Raw genomic sequence first — 21,682 nt, forward strand, 5'->3', positions numbered from 1 at the left:
TGGATAGCTGGTACATGTACATCACATATCTCATTTCTTTTCACATTCCTTTCCCTCTACCTTCCTCCCTCCCTCCATCTCTTAGTCCCCTTTCCATTTGCCAAAGATCTATTTCCCTATTCCCTACTGTCTGTCCTATTTTGCTCTTTGAAAGCTGGGATGCTGGAAGTCTGCCTTTGCGGGCAGTATCCGAGCAACTGGAATTACACGCTCATTCCACAAGGTGGCAGCGCAGAAGAGCGCAGCGGCCCCGCTTTTCAAGCAAAGGGCTAAAAGTGTTAACATTAGGGTATCTGAGCCATCAATTCTGGCTCTCACTTTTCTCCAAGAAAAAAATGATTAAGAGGTTTGTGGGTTTGTAGATTCTTTCAGAAGTTGGTCTAGCTTCCTCCCAGTTGGTTACTTCTTTACAGGAGGAGTGAAATAATTTCTGCCCCAAATTTATTGTGATGTAATTCAAGAATTTATAATCCATTTGTAATCACAATCTTTCTTTTTATAACATGGGGAGGTTGGTGGAAGTGAATACTTTTCTCTCGGGAAAGAGTATGTTCTCAGCTTACCCCTTCATAAAGCGTTTAATTTAGAGGATTTGTCACCTTCCCTTGGTAGGTTTGGATTCACTAGGCCCCATGTTTTGCGAAGCAAGATGGGAAGATAAAAGAAAGATGCATGATAAGGTTCTGGCCTTTCTGTTCTCCACAGAGATTCCTGTGGGACCAAAATAAATATAAAAACCTGCTTGCTTATCTTCTGTGAACCTTATTCTGGTTTTCTCTCTCTTGTTGCTTCGACATCTGGTTCCAGCACGCTCCCAAGGAAAAATTCATACAATTTAATATCAGCTGGTCAGCTTTGCTGGGCAACTTTTTAAAACCAAATATTGCTAATCCTTGAATTTATTTTTCACAGCTTTGGCTGTATGATCTCTTCAGTTTCTCAAAGCCTTCTCCACTTCCAACCAACCCCTTGCCCTCCCATGCTGCTGAGCAGACAGAGCTGCCTGGCTTCAGCTCTGTTCACTGGCCCCATTTCAACACCCACTTTGTCTTTAGCTTCCTACCATCACTGACTAGGACCACCTGGCTGGTGATACCCAGAATTTAAGATACAGAAGACAGGATTGCAATTAGTGACCAGGAAAAGAAAAATTTCTTAAAAACAGTAAGGGACCATGAGAAATCAATCCAGCAGCTGCTAGATGATGCAAAGAATAACATAAGACTGATCAGAGTCAATGAAAAAACAGGAGAGAGTATACATGACATAAAAAAAAACTGTTCACAGAAGTAATGGCAGGAAACTTTCCAAGCAGGGGAAAAGAACTTGACATACAGGTAAGTGAGGCATATAGGACTCCAACTAGCCATGATAAAAAAGAAAAGTACACCTAGGCATATAATGGTTAAGATTCCAGAAACCCAACAGAAGAACAAAATTCTACAAGCAGTTAAAGAAAAGAAACAAATCACATGTAAAGGAAAGCCCATGAGAATCACAGCAGACTTCTCAACGCAAACCCTCAAGGCCAGAGAAGCCTGAAGTGATGTATTTCAAGCCCTAAAGGAAAATAGCCTCCAACCAAGATTCATGTACCCTGCAAAACTATCTTTCAAAATTGATGGAGAAATAAGGCACTCTACCCATTCTTTATAATCTCTCACCAGAAATCATTTTTCCCATCTGATTTTGGTGACTCTCCCATGAATCTTCTGGATTTTTCCCTTCTAGTCTCTATGTGGTGCATCTCCCTCCTGCCTAAATGGTAAAACCTTACCAGTCTCAGAACCTCACCTGTGCCATCTCCCTGGGATTCTCCTCCCTGCTTCTATCATGCTTTTTATTGAATTCATTTCCACCTCCAATTATTTCCAGCTGTGCCATGCCTGAGAAGCTCCAACTCCACTTTAAAGATCTTCTGGACATTTTCCAGTCATTTTCCCCCATTCATGGTAAACCAAATATAGATATATCTAATACAAAACTGAGTTCCTCTATGTGTCAGAAAATAGACCAAATTTGTTTTCTTGTACTAATTTTAAGGTTATTTTTTGCATTAACTCAAAAAGCTTACTAGTGTCCATGATTTCTCCACCTCCCACTTCTATATATAATGGGTCAGCAATTCCAGCAGAATCCTCTTCCTTTTATAATGCAGCAGCTCTGGTGATTTATAAAGAGCTTTTCTCTTGAAATCAGAAGAATAGGGTTGAGACCTCTTGCCAATTGTGAGATGTTGAGCAAGTAACTTAATTCCCAGTGTCCCAGTGTTATAGAAAAAGAAAAGAATGACATCTAGAGATAATGGGCCTTTGAAGATCATATAGTCTATTTCCCTTAACTCATTGATGAGAACCTAAGTCCATGTAGCAAGTCATGTGGGGTTCCTGAGCTAAGACCCAACACTAGGTTTTAGATTCCCTGCCCATGTTCTTTTTTTCTGACCCACTGGGTCTTCAGGAGGAGTCCATGAAAATAGAAATGCTAGCATATGAAGAAATCACTGTTACTGAATACTGAGACCATCTCTCTTCTTACCCCCCTCCCCCATAATTAAGCAAAAGGCTAAGGTTAAAGCAGGAAAGGAAAGCAAAACCAAGACAAGGCAAGCTGAGAGCCTCAGTCAAGATGATTGGCATCCTTTCACAATCTTTTTTTCCAAATGAGTATACCTTGAGTGTACACTAAGAGAGCATTATCTATCCCTCCCATTACCTCCATGGGCTGGGTAGATGTGATCTCACACTCACCCTCACTGGTGAGCCTGAATGACCTGATCCAATCTACATAACCAATTCTCCAAGCCAGCCGCTGGCTAATTGACAGGGGAGGCATGTGATTTAGACAGTGTGTGGAACTCAGGGCTTTTGCTGAGACTGCTGAGAACTGTCTGTGATCCTTAGAACTCCAGGCATCCATCCTACACTCATGGTGGAAAATCTGCCAAACACCAAGCCAGTAATGAGAAAGGAGGGCAGAGAGACAGAGAAGAAAAAAAATCACATGCTGATGACACCATCTCAGCTTCTAAGTGAAGCCTTGCCTGAAATCAGAACTATCTTTGAATGTTTTATGAAGAAATTTTTAAAAAAATCTTTATTTAAATATCAGTTTAAATGAAGATTTCTGGTACTTACAACCTAATGGTTCTTGCTTCATATACTCTGGGAAGGGTAAGTTGAATAAAAGGAAAAAATTGAAGAAAAATATATAAATAGTAGAGAAAAGACCAAAAAGGGAAAAGTACAACCAATCCTTTTCCACTTTATTTGGAAGTTTATTTATCAGCAGATCCATCACCCAAACCCAAGTTCTGGTGTGTTCCCAGATTGCTTTTATAGGTGGAGTACCCTGAAAAGGAACCTCACCTTGTCTTCCAAGAACTCAGAGGAAATCCCATGAGAATTCAGACTTATGCAGCCTGTGATTCCCAAAGGTTTTCATGGGCTATTAAAGAAGAATGACATTTGAATAGTTGGAGAGTCACAGTCAGCAATGGAAAAGAGCGATTGTGCTCTGGTTAGGAGAATGAAGATGCAGTTTAGGAAAAGAATGGATCAAAAGAAAGTTTTTCTAATAGGCAGAGACATGTAAGGGAAGAGGAGAGAAATGAGACAAGAAATGAACTTTGTTATGCAAAATTCTGAGTTTCACAATGTAGAATTTATGCTTGATCTGAAACCAGAATGTTAGAGTATTAAAAAATATCCAAAGCACATGTAGAAAAATAAGCAGTGTAGAAAAGTATTAGGTTTGTTCTATCAGGGAGAGTCATGGTTAGTGGCTTTTGGTGATGTGTGCAGATTTTGGAAGGGAGATATTATATGATAATTAGTCTATTTTCTGTCTACTGGGCTTTCACAGTAGAACTTTAAGAATGACATGAAAGTTTCATTACATTTACAGTATCTAAGATTTGGACCACATATTTTAAGAAGTGATATGAACATCACTGAATCAGTTGCTGTGTGAAGCTGAACATGTATTTAGAACACATAGGGGGCTATTTTGTGTCTCTATACTAATTTTACCATTTTTGGGGGCGGTACTGGGGATTGAACTTGGGACCTTTCACTTTCGAGGCAGGAGATAGAACCACTGAGCTAAATCCCCGGCCAGTATACTAATTTTACTACAGACAGACATTACCTCTCTTTTATCTCTCGAGTATTTAAAAACTGTCTATACATCCAAATATACTTGAACATATATGTGCACACATGCATATATAATTGTGATATGTATCCTACAGGCATTTGTTGTAACCCTTTTGGAGTTATTGTGTCATTGCCAAATATTTCTGGCTCCTGGCACATGGGCACATGGGAGAATTACACTTTCCTGCTTCCTTGAAACTATGGTATGGCCATATGACCTGTTTAGGCTAATATAATGCACACGGAAATAACTTGGTGGGAGCATTAAAATCCAGGATGCTATCTGTATATTTTATTTTTCTTCCCTCTAGCTCAGTAACTGTCAATGGATGGTGCTGTTCTATCAATCTGATTCCCTGGGTGACTGTTGAAGATTCTACCTCTCCACCTAATTCTAGTGTGCATGTGGCTTGAACAAGAAATAAGTCTTTGTTGTTTTAGGGCAGTGAGGTTTTGGGATTTTTTGTTACTGCAACAGAACCTAACTCATTCTGACATGTAAAACTAAAAATATTCCAGCAGCTATACTTGAAATTGGGATGAATGAAATGACATTTAATAATATCTTGCCATTTAAGAACTTATCACTTTGAGAAATGATGTGAAGGAAAGTTAGCAACATGAAAAATATTAATTTCAAAGTTTAAATATTTTATAATCCACTCAATATTTTGTTAATATTATAGGATGTTAATATTACAGGTTGTGTATATATGTATATATAGTCATGATTTTATATAGTTATAATTATATTGGATAAACTTGGGGGATTTACTTATTTAGGAGTTTTGACAAATATATGCTATTGTTTTACATCCATCTTTGTTTCCATAATGCATATGCAAGATCAAATTAATTTGATTGTTAGATTTTTTTGGCAGCAGGTTACAGAAAGTGTCAACTCAAATTGGCTTAAAATGTAAGGTAGTTTAATATTTCATAAGTATGGAAGCTGAGTTTGTAAGTTGATTGATTTAGTAGCTCAGTGTTGTCATCAAGGGCGCAGGTTTTCCCATTTCTCGAACTTTCACTACTCGGTGCTGATTTCCCCTTCAGGTTCATCTTATGAGGGCTGCAACAGTTCCAGGAACCACATCCAGCTCCAGAAGATGAATGGTTCCTTCCTGTGTCTCTTACTTGGGAGAGAGGCATCTTTTTCCAGAATGCCTCAAAAAAAAATTTCCTCTCATCTTAATGGCCATAACTGAGTTGCAGAAGTATGCACTGCCCAATTGTTGGCTTGGAGTGCTCTTTAGAGGTAGAGTTATCATGGTTGACAGAGACCATGATGTTCCCATGGACTAACAATTACTTTATAACCATCTTCTGCCATTGAATATTTAGGATGCTTCTTATTTTCTCTTGCATAAATGATGCTGTTAGAAAGAACTTGGTATATGCAATTTCTGTCTCCCCAAATATGGAACTGCTGGGCCAAAGGGAATAAAAAATTTCCTTGTTCTATCGGTGTATTACTCAAATAGTCTTCAGTTTGATAGGAAATGTACCCCTTTACAGTGTTACTAGCCTTCATGAATGTTATGTTTTATGTTTTACAAATGTAGAGTAATATCCATTATTGGTTTGACTTACAATTTTAATTACACACGAGACTGAACATTTTTCCATAGTTTGTTTAGTCTTATTTGAATTTCTTCCCTCAGAAGGTAGCCCTCTTTGGCACCACAATCGGAAATGTTGAAATCTCAATCCTCCAAGTAAACTTGGCATCTAGCTTCATCTCTGACACAGCAATGTTGGAACTAGGAACAGTCTCAACATAAAGTAAACCTAAATTACCCAGAGACACAAATGATCCAGATGGAACCCATGGGAGGCCCTTAGCAGAGAAATGTCACAGAGGCGGCTGTGGGCCAAATGAAAGGAATTATAGCACTTGGAACAGAGTCCTTGGAGAGCACTTAAGCACAAATTATTTTTATTACCACGTGAAATGATTGAGTTTGAAGCATCAAAAACTTAAAATGATATTCACATGTAAAAAACTTTGAGGAACGGGTGGGTTTATCTCCAACAGAATATAAATGGAACATGGGACTATCCACACCTGAGTTTAGCACACAAGTTTTAATAGCAGACTCATTGTCTTTCATTTAAGCAAAATGATTGTTGGCAGTAATTTTGTTCTGAATGACACAATTGTCTTTTTTCTCAGTTTTCTTTTTTCCAAATAGCTTGGTTAAAGACTACAGTACACTTCAAAGATGGTGTTATTATTTACCATAGCACTCTCTAGGAGGCTCTGAGGGGGTCTCAGAACTTCTTGACATTGTTTGCAGAATATTATGTGCATGTGCATTTTTAACATGACAGAGCTCGTGGTGTTCATGAGCCTACCAAGAGTGTTCAGGTTGTTTCTCCTGCAATTTTAATCTATTTTCATTTTTTACTTCAGCTCCCTCTCATCTTTCTCATTTTCTGTAGTTTGTTTCCTTCCTATTATTTTCCACCCAATTTCCTTGAACAAAGTTTAGCTTGGCTGCCCTACTTGAAGTTTCATCTCTCCTAATTATAAATACTTTATGTGGTTCCTTGTCTTTCATATGGGATGGTCAAGGACCAGGATTTCTGGACTAATATGCTATATTGAGTCTCTAATTTTTAAAAAAGTATACTAAAACATATTATAGTATATTAGACATTGCTTATTGATTCTTTGGTTCCAAAATCTCTTCAGAATTTTTCTTTGTCTCAAGTTAGCAGCGTAAACAGTCATTTTCATTCTATGTAACAATAAATTAAGGGTCACTTTGGCATTCTTGAGTTTTCTTTGCGGTCTTTGCATTTGTAAAGTGCAGCAAAATTACAGGAAGTCTCCAATGCTTCAAAGAAATCATATATATCTTGTGTGTCCCTTGACAACTCAGTGGCATTGGCTTGTCTTAAAAGTGAGAAAAATAATAGGTGCGCTTTTTCCTTAGCTTTAAAGATATACCACATACCTAAAGATGCTCATGTTGCATTCAAGGACTGCAATGATGGTAAACCTTTTAAAGACAAGTGCCCAAACTGCAACCCAAAACCACTTGTTTATCACAAAGTGCCAAAACTGCAATTAAACTTGAATACTGAGGTATTAGTTCAGGAAAAACCAACTCAAAATAACATCTTTCATCTTAAAAGAAAAACAACACACATGCCGTAGGTTCATCACCACTGGACTATAGAATTTTGGATATCTGTTTCATTTTCACAATCTCAGAGTTATATTTTTCTGTATTCTGATATAATATGATAAGAAATAAAGTATAAAAGCAGATGCTGGATATTAGAAACATCAAATATGTGAAAAATAGTCCCCTACCATAGGGTAGAGTAAGAATTACAGGCAGTAATAAACCCTGAATGGTATACTGGATTCCAGTGAGAATTAGTGCTGTGTAATGTAGTGGGGCATCTCCCTTCCTCATTGAAGATAGGATCTTTCAAGGAACAGAGAGAGAGCAACATAAGATCTCTATCAAAAATGCCATCTGGGTGGGATAGGGAGAAGCAATAAAGGCACAGGCATTTTACATCTTACATAAATCCAATACTGAGTGCTTGAAAATGTGGAAAGATCCTTGTGGATATTTCTGCAGTTTCCACCTGATGGCCTTACTTTTTTGAGCAGCTGGGGTTCACTCTCTTGGTAATGTATGTGAACAAGTTGAGATTTTAGCAGTTGTGGCAACAGGTAACTTAATGCCTTCCTCTGATCCTTGATGGTACCAAGGAAGGGAGGACCATCCCTGACTTGGAGTGTGTGTGTGTGTGTGTGTGTGTGTGTGAAGTGTGTATTCTTGGTTTAAAAAAAAATGCGTTTGAGGAATTTGTTTCTGCAATCCACATTTCTACACAGACAAAGGACTCTGGATTTAATCCTTTTCTCTCCCCATTCACAGTATTTGCTCTGTTTCTGTTTAATACATTTAATGGTTTGCTTGTATTTACTTTTCAATATTTTTCTTTCTTTTTTGAATTCCTTCTGATCATCATTTTCTATCATATTCTTTCCTTTGGCTCTTCTTCAACACCTGTTTTCAACCTTCCTCTGATTAATTCAACAAAACCCACTTATATACTCTTTACTGCCACTCAATCGTTTAGGACCTTGCACTTGCAAGTTAGGCACAGTGCCACTGAGCTAAATCCCTGGTCCTGGGTCCTTTTTTGGATGATTAAGAAAGCTGAAAATTCTACATAAAAATCTCTCTCTTTGGGGTGACTATGGTAGTGAAGAAGTTAAGAGCTAAGGTCCACTTGGAAAGAGGGATAGGTTTCAGGTAGTTGGGAAGCTCCTTAGGGAAAGGTGTAGGGCTAAAACAAAGTTATATGCATATAGATAACTTTTAGTAATTACTCTTGCCATAATTTTAATTTTCAACTTACTTTTGAAATCTGAGAGGAGTTAAAATTAAGAGAAGGTAAACTTGCATTGGGATTTTGGGAGGCAAAAGAAAAATTAGACCCTGAAACATTTAGGCACCTATGGATGAAGGCAATAAAGAATGAAAACAGGAAGAAAAGAATGAAATTCTAGATTTTTCAGTATGCTGAATGCAGGAAAAAATGGGAGATTTGCTTCCATGCAAGTCTGGATTAGACTGTGTTTACAGCTGTGAATGTAAACAAAGAAATGGAGTACAGTGGGCTCAGCCTGAGCGCAACATTATGTTTTTGTTACAGTGACTGAAAACTATGCATAAAAATTGCAAGATTATTTGGTATTTAAATACAAATGTGAACATTGTTGCAAACCTCAAAAGATGTATTTGATTTTACAATTCCTCTTAAGGTTGGCATTTTGTAGCAGATATTTGCTCTTTCTCCAGCCATGCCTAATTTTTGACCTATCAGTCTTGTGCCTATTCAATTAACTAAGTCAGTGTGTAGGTTAAAGCAGAACGATATCACCACATTGCTAGAAGGTTACATGCCCAAGGGGAGGGGGCTGGTTCTGACAGCAGGAATTATAAATGTTTTAAAGTAATTAAAACCTGACTTGATGTACTTGATGTATGCTGTTTTCAAAATGTCTAATTGTTTGCACAATTTAAAATAAGAGGGAAAGCATGGCAGCTTTACTGAGCCAAGAGGGAGTTGTTTGAAATGGTTCAAGTTATGTTTAGATTCATGGAGGGATATTTGAAAGAGCTCTGAGGCAGCTATAAAGGATATTTTTTTCAGATGATTAAATGCAAATATTGTTTTAAAATGCTTGAGAAAATGATTTAAGAATAGGCAGGAAATAAAAAAAAAAAGACAGGGTGGGGAGCAGAGGTGAAGGGGGGATTGTTTGAGAGTGATTTCTTCTCCTGTCATGACCCAGTCTTGATCTCTCAACATCTGAAGCGTCTTTGTTCTGCTGGAATGCGCTGGCAGGAAGATGAGATGCTGAGGTAGCACTTGGGTGTGAGTGAATCCCTGGCCAAGAAGTACTCAGGGGGCACCCTCACCACCCTCCTTTCCAACCTGGTAGGCTCTTCCCACTTTCCTCAGGATACCTGAGCCTTTGGAATTTGCTCCTGTATACAGACCCTTGAACAAGTCTGGAAAATCCCCCGGAACCTTGAGCTTCACCTTTCTAGTATTTGATACTGGATCCACCCCTACAATGCCCACACTAAAAGGCCAGCTGAAAAACCATGGTTCTGATACATCCTTTTCCTCCTAAACTTTATCAGTTTGAATTTGGCTTATTTTAGGGTTATATTATGTATGAGGTAAATGGATACTATTTTAGTTCCGGCCTTCTATAGCTGATGGTTGGGCTACTTTGCATGTTAAAAAGTAGTGGGTGAGTTTGGAAAGATCAAAGGCTCTTGTGGCTTGAGAAGTTTAATGTTGAGAGGAAGTGACTGAAATTCTCCTGAAGACTTCAAGCTGAAATATCTGATAGCAAATATTGGGGGAACTGTTCCCTATGGGGTTTCAGCTGCAGTCAAGGTGGAACCTGGTGCAATGGCCATTTATATTATTAACATTCTGTTTTTGATTTAACATGATTTTGGAAAGGAGGGAAAAAGGACTTGAGCTGGAGGAAGTTTCAGGAGCATCAAGGAATTTTGTTTTCCTACGGGTTTCAACTGTCTACTTGCTGACAAGAATGTTTTATCAAGACAAGAGTTCTCTTTCAGTTCCAAGTTTAGATTCAACTAAGAGATTCTGTATTGAAATTGCATCTATCTTTGGCAAGGGAGAAAAGGCATAGGAAAGGACTTCTAAAGGCTTCTTGGATATCAACTGGCTATTTCACAACAACTTTGTGATGAGTTAAGTGTAAATGAATCAGAAGCATACAGACCAAGTTTTCTTCAAAATTCACATGGGTTTAAAAAATGAAGGCAAAGAAATTCTTGGCAAAGAGTATTTTTGGGTTTGCCAAATCCTAGCCACTTGAGGATGGTCAGAAAGAGATACTTTCTATGGCTACTAGATACTGCTGGATTCCATCTTTGTTTTTTTCTCTTCTTCTCCTATGTGTCCAGGTGCTTTGCAACCTGCAAAATTTCAGATTGGCCAACAGTAAAGTGCATATGGAGTCCTCTTGTGTTTTTCTGGACAAAAGCTCATACATTTGGGTTTGGATCCTGTCCACAGGGGTAGTGCTGACAAGAACGTGGGGCGGGGGGAAGAGAGGAATCTCACTTGTTTTGGGAAAGTGTATAGTTGAAAATAGATTCTTTTCAACACTAAGGAAGAATTTGGCTACTCAGTGGGGAGTACCCACTCTGGAGGCAGGTAGAAATGTGGGGTCGAAGAGCTACTGATTCTTTGCTCTGGGCTTGGTTTATTCCCTCTGCCAAAGAGGAAGCCTTCATAGGGCAGAGACTCCTTAGTGGTGTTATTTGGTTGCTACACACAGACTTTTCCACAAGAGAGTCTGCAATGGCTGCTGTACTAAACGAGAATGAATTGCAGAGGAAATGATTTGCAAAATTACAAAGCAAGCAGTGTCTTTTGATGAAGGGAAAATGTCACCAGAGGAAAGGGCCATTTCAGCAATCCTCAGGATTTGGGAATCACTTACTTCTTGTAAAGAGGACGTTTATTTAAATGACTTCTTGCAGTGGATGTTTCTTTAAATGGAATTTAAACTAGAAAGCTGAAAGAAGGACTGGAGGCTGGTGCTTCTGTAAGAGGAATGGGATGTGTTAGGTAGTAAGATATAATATCAATCAGGGATGTGGAGCAGTTAAAGAGAGGACAATAAAGAAAGAACTTGGAAAATTGGCATTTAGTAGTGTTAAAGAGTTGTAAGCTACATAGAGTTCCCTTTGACTACAACAGTAGTTCCATCTGCTTGACAGCATCATCTTTACTGTGCAAGGAGAACTGAACTCCTCTTTCTATCCCAGATCCAGCACAAACCCATAAAGCTGGTAATTGAAATCAGAAGAGTTAGTTCTCATCTAAGGGAAATGATCATAATACCGGGCCTGTAGTAGGTGTTCAATAAAATCCTGTCAAATTAAAGTTGAAGTTTTGTGAATGACTAATATTAATGAAGGAAAAAGCAAAGAAGGTAAGAATGAATGATTAAAGAAGAAGGCAAGGCAATAGAATCCCAAAGAGTGAAATGTCCCTAAAATAATATAGGACAGTCATAATGGATATAGAAGGGTTCTAGAGGATCATAGAGGATGATAAGCTATTTGATTTAGCTGCTTGGGAGTGTTTGATAGCCTTTCCAAGGGAGTTTTCTGAAGACAGGAAGATGAAAGAAAGAAAGAAAGAAAACTAAAACAAAACCTCAGGAGGAGTGTTTATGATAGGGAAGCAAAGTCGGTGGATGTTACCATGACCTGTGGTACTAGTTCATCTTCCATTTGATTTGTTCAGCAAACATTTAATGAACATCCACTATGAAATAAGGAATGGGAGATGCCAGTGGATACTACCTTGAAGAAACTTGTGGTCTTTTAAGAGAGAAAAAATAGTTCACAAGTAATGAATAAAAGAAAATGGAGTACTACTCAGCCATAAAAAATGAGAAATTAGAGATATTTATAGCTAAATGGATGCATATTGAGGCCATCCTCTTAAGTGAAATAAATAGGACACACATGTGTAAATGCCGAATAGTTTCTCTGGTGTGAGAAACTGAAAGTGTAAATAAGGATTAAAATGATTAAAATGAATAATTGATAATTTGAAATAGGAAGAAAAGGTCCAAAGGGGTAGGGAAAACGGGAGGGGAAGGGGAAAGGAAAGAAGTGAAAGGAAAAATTATGAGAAAAGGAAAAAATGGAAACAATGTCTTTGTAAATAGGGAAGGGTGGAGGGGGTGCAGGGCGCACATAGAATGGGGAAAGAATAAGAACCAAGATACATCATGTACAGGTACAAGTTCCCAATGATAAATGTAAATGTATTATATACCTAAAATGTACCAGTAAAAGAATTTAAGAAAAAAAGATGATTAGAATGAATAATATAATGGATGCATGAATTGGTGAAGCTGGAGAAGGGAGGAAGTCCCGTCTGCTAGTCCAGTGAGGAAAGTGACCTCAGACCCATGTGGTGCCGGCCTTGTAGCTCTCAGCCTCCCATCAGCCTCAGCTTCCTACCTTTCCACCTAATTGAGTATTTTCTTTTCCAATTACAAGGCAGGTGATAAATAGAGGCACACTGAGGCCCAGTGAGCACCAGGACAGCCCCATGCCTGAGCCTGTGGGATAACTGCCTCTCAGAGTGGAGAAAGGACTCTTCAAAGGAGATTGTCCCATTGTACCCTGCCCACCCCTCATGTCCCACCCTTGATAAAGTCACACAAATGCATGTTCCTTGCAACCCTCAGGGCTAACTTGTAGTTAATTTAAACATCTTACACATCTTATCTATCAAGAAGGCTCTGTGAGTTGTTTTCACTTCCTAGGAGAAAGCCATAAGAGACCAATGTTCCTTATTTCAGGTGTTTGCCTTTTGTGACTATTTTTGAAGACAATCTGCTGTATGTTTTCTTAACTACTGTAAGGTCATTATATTCGTAAGGTCTGGTGCCCTTCTTTTCAGTTTCTTGCCAATGTGAAATGCTCTGAGGCGCCCTCTTCCTTCATCCTGGCTCTTTCTGTTCTTTTTCTATTTCTTATCCACCTAACTGTCCATCCTCCAACGAACCTCCTCAAAATGATTTGAGACAAGGTGTATGGACCCTCCCCACACACACCACAGTCTTTTGAAAGAACGTTAGTTCTTCTTAAGGATTCTGCCTGATCTCATTGAATTTTATGTATTCCTCAAACCTGACATTCAAAATTGCTTCTTTTTTTCCACAATAATTTCTATACAATAATAGAATATTTTATTTTTATGAATTTTAAATCATTAATTAAATTTATTGGTATAATTTAGATGTACATAATGATCATATTCATCATATGGAATTTGCACTTCTACATGATATATCTTGATTCGTACTTTTTCCCATTCCCCTAAGAGAAAAGAAAAAAAATGAGACAAGAAAGATAAAATGCAAAGCTCTTATGAATAAGAAGGGGAAGAAGGGTGGAGGGAGAGGAGGGGAATTTTTATGAGTTTTATAGAGCTAAATTTATTTTAGTTATTTGAAAACAATACATGCAATGTTATCAATAGCTTGTTTCGCTCATAAAGCTATCATAGTTGATATATTTGATATGTAATATAGTTTACTCAGAAATAACTGAAATTAGCTAAAGTCAATTTCCTTTTAAATGATTCTAATTATAAAAAACAAATTTTGGGTTGAGGAATGTTGAACAAGGTAGCAGCTCTTTTTGCAATTATATGAGTTGTTAAAAAATTGAAAGAAAATACCCCAAATATTGCTAGAATCATTCTTTTTTTTTTAAGACAAGGTCTGGCAATGTAGTTCAGGCCTTGAACTCACTGTGTAGCCCAGGCTGGCCTCAAACTCACAGTGATCCTCCTGCCTCAGCCTCCCAGATGCTGGGATTATAACCACACCTGGTTAGAATGATTCTTAAGAAATGTAAAAACATCAATAACAATACACAAGCAAGTCTATATTTTCTTCCAAACTTCTCCTGGGACCATTATTGTTCTCTAGTATTCTCTTCCAATTTGTGGGTGTTTGATGGCTCCCCAAACTTTTTCTGTGCCAGACCCTGGGTGGACAGATTTTTCTCTGGCAGCTCAGATCTAACCTATTTCTTCACTGCCCTTGTGCTCTCTCAAGATCTTTTTCTACATTGATTATTCTGAAGAGGTTGAATTTAAAAATTCAGGCTTACGTATTTTTGGTTTTGTGGCTCTTTTCCAGAATTGCTTAGCTGCTCTGCACTTAGACAATCATTTGTGAGTAACTTGGGAAGCACAACTGAGATGTGTCAGTAGGCAGGCTCTATGGGATCTGAGACTGCCCTTCCTAGTCAAGATTCCTACTGAAAAAGGGAGGGATGTGGTGAAGGGTGCTTGGTTGTTGGCTGTTACCACTGTTTCTCTGTGACTAGGTGGCATAGTACTTGATGGTAGGTGTATTTTATTAATTTCCCTCTCTCCAGTGTTTGACTTTGTACCTAGGTTGTGATGAATATACAATACTTGATTAATGAAGAACAGAGTTTAAGCATCAAGGACCTTTAGTAATAGTCTCTAAACATATATGTCTATTATAAATTTTTAAATGTTTATATTTTATTATTACAAAGTATTTATAACAACTTTGTACTGATAAAGCCTAGAAAATGTTGTTATTGTATCTAAAAAGAAATAATGTTACAAAATATTTTGTTAATTTCATAATTAAAAATAATCCACAAAGTGAGCTTGAACTTCTCATGAATTTGAACATATGAGATGATCCCGAAGATATGCTCACTTAGCACAATTTTACTTCTGCCAATGAGTATTTTTTTTTAATCAAGAAAGCCCATGAATTTTATTTCTTAACAAAATATTATGTTTTATTCATCTAGGTCCTTGAGAAGCAAATGTAAGAGCAAAATTAAACATGGGCGAAGATTTCATTAAGAGAAGTGTCCTTGTGGAAGGAGAAGACTGGAAGAGACAACAGACCCCAGTGCAAGTCTGACCCTTAGTGAAACAGAAAGGAAGAGAAGGGTGGCTGAGGTTTCCTAACTGTTGTGCTTTCTGAAGGCACATCATACCTAGCTGACGTCAGAATCTCCCAGGTGTGTGACCATGTTAGCAAACCTGCCCCAGTCAGTGGTTGGCTGGGAGCAGTTGTGGGAATTACATCCTCTAGTCAAATGCTGTGTCACAAGGTCAGATATAGAAGAGTTCTGGAATGGGAGTTCTGCAGGTGTGAACTCATTGTGGTCACATCTATACATTGTTTTAAAACATGCAGGAATAACAGTGTGTAAGGAGACAATTTTTTCTTTATATCTGAAGGCAGATTCATTGATAATACTGCTAATATAAGGTATATATTTTTGCATACAATGTTACAAATGAACATTTTAACAACCTAATGATATTGATAGTATAGTGTATCATATTGGCATTGATCTCTAAATTCTGTTCCCTCCTTTTTTCCTTTATAATAGAACCTCTGAGTTTTAGATAAATTCATGACTGACCAAAATAAAGATTTATTTCCCAGTGGTCATTGTGGATGGATGTGACTAGCCTCAGGTGAAATCAAGTAGAAGTATTGTATGCAACTCACAGGAAATGTATTTCATACATATTTCATACTTTTGGAGAGATAATATACCCTTATTCCTGTTGGCTGGAATACAGATGTGATTGTTGGTGTGTCAGCAAACAGACTGAACCCTGAAGTGGAAAACTTATTGAAAAGGACAATATACCAGACTACTGGAACCCTGATTCCATGGGATGTGAGATGTGTCTCAATTGGCCACCTCCTTCATAAGTTAATGAAATAAACTTGTATCTTGTGTAAATCACTCTTATTGGGGTTTTCTATCTCTCAGCGGTAAACCTAATTTTACTAATATAGGCAGCTCTTTCTGAAATCGACCCCAGAGAGAATGAAAGTGGCATGCTCCTTATGACACAGACAATAAGTGGAGAAGCTGAGATTTTAAACAGTTCTCTCAACTTATAGGTTGAGTGCCCTTGGAATTAAATTTGAAGCTTAATTAAGTTAAATTTCATTGTGCCCCAATTAGCTAGGACCACTGAAGTCATCAAAAGATTGGTAAAATGGACAAAAACATTTTTATTCTGCCAGTACTGTAGGTCCTCTGAATTATTTCTATAAGACAATAACATAGATAAAAGTGCTTTGTAATCTCTAAGTCCTCAGAATACAAACTTTATCACCTTTCATTTACTGACCTCAGGCTTGAACAACAATAACAGAAAGTATATATTCCTTTGTACAAGATATGATTGACCCCAGAAAGCTTCAAGCAAAATCTAATCAGATTATTAAATGGCAGACCAGATGACGAGGAGGAAAAATAATAATTAATCACTAAAGTAGATAACATTTGATATCTTACACTAGTTGATTCCGTGTCTTATCATTAACTCACCCTTCTGTTAGTGAATTGGTTGGTTGCTTGGTAATTATTATAAATATTGTTCCTTATAGTTCAAGATATTGTGAGATGGACTTATGCTACCATTTTAAATTTATTTTTAACTTTTAATTTTGTTTTATTAGTACATGTCTGAAGTACATGAAGTTTACATCCATCTTAGGGAGTAGGTACATGGACCTTAACACAGCTTGTTTCTTTCCTTTTTTATTCCCCTTTTCCTTCCCATTCACTTTCCTCTGTCTCTAAATCCCCTTTCCTCATTTTCATTATCATTGTTGTTATTATTCTTATCTAATGTTTATGACATTCCCAGTAGCATCAAGAAAATTAAGTATCACTTTTAAAAGATTATATGCTTCTAGATTTTTTACCTCACCTTTTTCCTTTTCTGATTTGAAAGGGGCTAATTATATGAGTTTCTAAATTTCCAAATTTTGAGTTAATATCTTGAGTCAAACTCCCTTCTTTGTAAATATATTAACTGTAAATATATAAAAATGTAACTTTTGTAAATATATTAACTTACAATCTTGACTATGAAATGAGAGGGAATTATAAAACCTTTTTTTCTGAGATTAATTTAGAATAAATTGTTTAACTTGTCTGTATAATTTTAGCTAAGAAATATGTTTATGTGACTATTAGTATAGCATTCTATTTGACAATAATGATTAATATTGAAATAATAGAAATTTTACTATGGAAAAGTTGGTTATGTCATAATTCTAACTGGATGAATTAATGAGTAAGACATTTCAGGGCCATGATTGCTCTTGAACAAATGGCCTTATACTCTTAGACTATTCTCTGTTACTCTATATAAGGCTTGCAGTTGGAAGACAGACTTTTAAACTTCTCCCTTCATACCTTTACATAAAATAAATATGTATCTTTGTCTATTGCAAATGAGATCATATTGTCTGAATGACCTTGATTGTTTTTTCCATTCCATTCCACAAGGTAATAACAAATATATAAAATTGTTACAAAACAGAAAAAGATAATCACATATATGAGAATTCATGCAAAAGTCTCTTTAAATTTAGTGCTCATAAGAATAGGCTTTAAATATTTGTTTCATAAATCCCAAAAATGGTGAGTAGATAGGGATAACAGCTATAGTGCTTAGGTTTCAATACTACAGAGAAAATTTTTTTGATTTTTTTGGAGATTGAACTTTTTTAGTGTTTAGAAGGAAGCATTTTAGGGGGGGTTGACCTTGTTTAGATAGCTCTAAATGTATTCACAGTCAAGTGCCCCTTATTGCCAAGTAGTAATATAACCAAAATTTACTTCTGATCAAGTTATTACACCTGGGGGTAACACAGTATTATTGGTTGTATTCAAAAGTTTCAAACCTCAGCTTAGCTATTCACTAGCAAAGGGATTTTTTCATAAGTTTTATGACTTTCCTGCACATCAGTTTCATTTTTGGTAAAAATAAAATGTTTATCAATTAGAATATCCTAAATCCTACTCCCTATATGTGATAGAGATGAAATGTAAGACTTCAACATGAACAGTTGTTCAGGGAGCTGAAAGTTTGATGCGTTTGTACTGAGAAAACTCTACACAGGGGAAATATTAAGTGGAGGGAAAGCTGACATCATATCTGGGCTGGGGGCTAACTTGTAAAGCAGAGGAATGGTGGGTGCAGAGATTATGTTCCTTCATTCTATAAAAGTTTTGAGGCACAATTGCTGTGTGTACATGATTTGGATGAAATCTGAAACAATTATTAGATATTTTCTAACTACCCTGGGGTTTGTAATTGTGTTTGACAAAACACATGGTTGACATCACATTTTCAATTTTTGTCCAGATGTTAGGTGTCATATGAGCCCAGTCAAAGGCCATCCATACTTCACAAAAGCAATTGCAAGTGATGAAAAAAAATCAGTTTTTTACTTGCCTCAGAGAACATTAAAAAACCAAATTATTGACACAGGCTTGACATTAGCATGGTTAAGTTCAGCCAAACTGAACTGTGGTTTATGGGCTAACTGGGTGATTATTGGTTCAGATCTTTCTCTTTGCTGTTCATGCTATCAGTCTGGTTTTTGCTTTAAAAATACATCCCAATCCATTTACTTTTAGCAGATGACTTCACTATATGGTTTAGGATGCTTTCAACAAATAAGAGAAAACCTAACCCAACTGGATTGGGCAAAAGTGGAATTTATTGGTTAAGCCAATTGAAAAGTCCAGGAGAGAGTCTGGTTTCAGATGAAGCTCAGAGCAGACACTGAACAGACACTGAGTAGCCCCAGAACCTGCTTTTCTTTTTCTCAATCTCTCCTCTCCTCTCTCTCTCTCTCTCTCTCTCTCTCTCTCTCTCTCTCTCTCTCTCTCTCTCTCTGTCTCCTTGGCTCCATTCCTTCTGATTTAACTCCATTCTCAGAAAGACTCTTCCATCTGTTGGTCAGAATAACTTGTGTCATCTCTGGCTGAAGCCCTGAAGAAATATAGATATGCCAGTTAACCAGAAGCTCCAGCAAATGTGCCATCACTTCCCTTTTAGCTCCTTTTAGACACATCAGACAATGGAATGTGATGTTCTCATAGGGTTAGGACTAGGTTGGGTGCTCCACTCTCTAGTTACAGAGGTGACAATGTAAAGGAGTGGTTCTCCAAGGAAAATGAGGTTTTATTTACCAAAAGAGGGTGGCATGAAAGCCTGCACGGCAAAACCCAGATGTCCTCTTCACTTGGGATCTTCTTAATTTGGACAAATAGACCTCTTTCAATTTTCCAATTCATATCTTCTTCCTTGGCATGGTCTTAGGAGAACAGAATACACCTTTTCCTGTTAATGGCCAACTTATCCACCAAAGCCCTGACTCTGTCTAGTTTGGGATCTGAATTCATCAGCGTTAGTTACTCTTTCATATATTATCACTTTCTCCCGTTTAATCTGCTCCTGGGTTAGTTTATAAGTCTGCTTAGGTCCATCTAATTATAACACACACACACAAATTTTAACTTATCCCCTATTTTTTATTATTTAAATTCTTTCATTGGTACATTTTAGGTATACAACACATTTACATTTCTCATTGGGAACTTGTACCTTTACATGATGCATCTTGGTTCTTATTTTTTCCCCATTCCTAGCCCTCCCTTCACCCCCTCCACCCTTCCCTATTTGCAAAGACTTTGTTTCCATTTTTTCCATTTCTCATCATTTTTCCTTTCCCTTCTGTCCTTTCCCCTGCCCCTCCCACTACCCCTACCCCTTTGGACCTTTTCTTCCTATTTTGCATTATCGATTATTCATTCTAATCATTGGTACATTTTAGGTATACAATATAATGACATTCATCATTGGAAATTTGAACCTTTACATAATCTCTCTTGGTTCTTATTTTTCACCCTTGCCCAGCCCTCCCTTCAAACCTCCATCCCTCACTATTTACAAAGATTTTGCTCCTATTTTTCCATTTTCTCATATTAATCCCATTCCCTTTTATCCTTTCCCCTAGCCCTCCCACTTCCTTCCCCTTTGCTCCTTTTCTTCCTATTTCACATTACCTATTATACATTTAGTCCTTATTTACACTTTCAGTTTCTCACACCAGAGAAACTATTCAGTATTTACACATGTGTCCTATTTATTTCACTTAAGAGTATTGCCTCAATGTGCATCCACTTAGCTATAAATGTCTCTAATTTCTCATTTTTGATGGCTGAGTAGTACTCCATTTTATAAAAAAAACCCCATATTTTCTTTATCCAGTCTCCAGTTGATGGGCATTTGGGCTGTTTCCAAGTTTTAGCTATTACAAACTGTGCTGCTATGAACATGGGTGCACATATATCACTGTGGTATGATTCTTTTAATTCTTTGGAGAAGATCCCCAGCAGGGGAATAGCGGGGTCAAATGGGACTTCCACTCCTAGTTCTTTGAGGTATCTCCATACTCATTTCCACAGAGGTTGCACCAGTTGACACTCCCACCAGCAGTGGAGCAGGGTTCCTCTTTCCCCACAGCCCTGCCAGCATTTGTTATTGGTTGATTTCCTGATAGCAGCCATTCTTTCTGGAGTGAAGTGGAATCTCAGCATTGTTTTCATTTGCATCTCTCAAATGACCAGTGATGTTGAACATTTTTTCATGTATTTATTTGCTATTTCTACTTCCTTGTCTGAGAAATGTCTGTTCATTTCAGATGCCCATTTTTGGATTGGTTCTTTAAATTTGGGAGGTCTGATCTTTTTAAGTTCTTTATAGATTCGAGATAGTAGACCTTTGTCTGAGGAAGAGCAGGTGAAGATTTTTTCCTATATTGTGGGTTGTCTCTTCACACTGCTGGTGGTTTCTCTTGCTGTGCAGAAGATTTTTAATAAGAAGAGAAACCACTTGTTGATTGTGCTCCTTCATGGGCAACAGAGGTTTTGTTCATAAAAACTTTTCCTACACTGATGTCTTCAAGAGTTCTACCTAACCTCTGTTCCAGCCGGTTCAGCATTTCTGTTTTAATATTTGGATATTTAATCCATTTTGATTTAGTTTAGTGCATGGTGAGAGATATAAGTCTAGTTTTAATCTTTGGCAAGTTGAAAACCAATTTTTCCAGCACCAGAGGCTATTTTTACTCCAGTGAGGTAGTTTGGTTCCTTTGTTGAAGATGCAATGGCTGAGTGTGTCTGTAGTTGTTTCTGCATCTTCTAATCTGTTCCACTGGTCCTCAGGTCTGTTTCTTTGCAAGTAGTGTGCTGTTTTTATCACAGTAGCTTTGTAGTATAGTTGCAGGTTGGGGATTGTGATACCCTCTGCCATGTCTCTGTTACCTAGAATTGCTTTTGCTATTCTGGGTCTCTTCTTGCTCCAAATGAATTTTTGGATTGTTTTCTCGAGGTCTACGAAGTATGCTGCTGGGATCTCAATTGGAATTGCATTAAATCTATATAGCAGTTTTGGAAGTATGGCCATTTTCACTATATTAATCCTTCCTACCCAGGAGCCGGGGATGTCTGTCCATTTTCTGATATCATCTTCAATCTCTCTTTTCAGAGTGCCATAGTTTTCAGAGCAGAGGT

At 37.4% G+C, this 21,682-nt stretch overlaps 1 long non-coding RNA gene across 1 annotated transcript in view; it reads left to right on the forward strand.

Moving 5' to 3' along the window:
• Nucleotides 1–17,094, forward strand: part of LOC101710023 (uncharacterized) — a 478,704-nt gene extending 461,610 nt beyond the window's left edge. The window contains exon 7 of the long non-coding RNA XR_015441555.1: nucleotides 15,080–17,094. This is a non-coding gene — a long non-coding RNA (uncharacterized LOC101710023). The remainder of the gene's footprint in view (nucleotides 1–15,079) is intronic.
• The last annotated feature ends 4,588 nt before the right edge of the window (nucleotides 17,095–21,682 follow it).

This window comes from Heterocephalus glaber, unplaced genomic scaffold (assembly GCF_053883595.1).
Source record: "Heterocephalus glaber isolate CG9 unplaced genomic scaffold, H.glaber_assembly_v1.0 deba00001523, whole genome shotgun sequence".
Taxonomy (NCBI): domain Eukaryota; kingdom Metazoa; phylum Chordata; class Mammalia; order Rodentia; family Bathyergidae; genus Heterocephalus; species Heterocephalus glaber.